This window comes from Teleopsis dalmanni, chromosome 1, assembly GCF_002237135.1.
Source record: "Teleopsis dalmanni isolate 2A chromosome 1, ASM223713v2, whole genome shotgun sequence".
In the NCBI taxonomy this organism is placed as follows: Eukaryota; Metazoa; Arthropoda; class Insecta; order Diptera; family Diopsidae; genus Teleopsis; species Teleopsis dalmanni.
Window position 1 is genome coordinate 232731422 of NC_051846.1, and position 285 is coordinate 232731706.

Below are 285 nucleotides of genomic sequence, written 5' to 3' on the forward strand. Positions count from 1 at the left end.
CCAACGTCCCCCACGGCGAAACCAATGGTATGACGAAGAGTGTCGCCAAGGTATGGCCACAGACAAATAATATACAGATTGCGAATGCAGAACCAAAAATGACTCCCTTTGATTTCATGGTAGCCAGCTCGAGTAGCCAGCTAAAAGCACAATGAGCTTTGAATTGTAGATCAATTCAAGCAAACAAAAACTGTGTATAACACAATGATCTTAAAGTGGGGTGCAGACTATCATACTGGTATGTCATACGAGAGAGAAAAACGTCGTATGACACACAGGTATGAT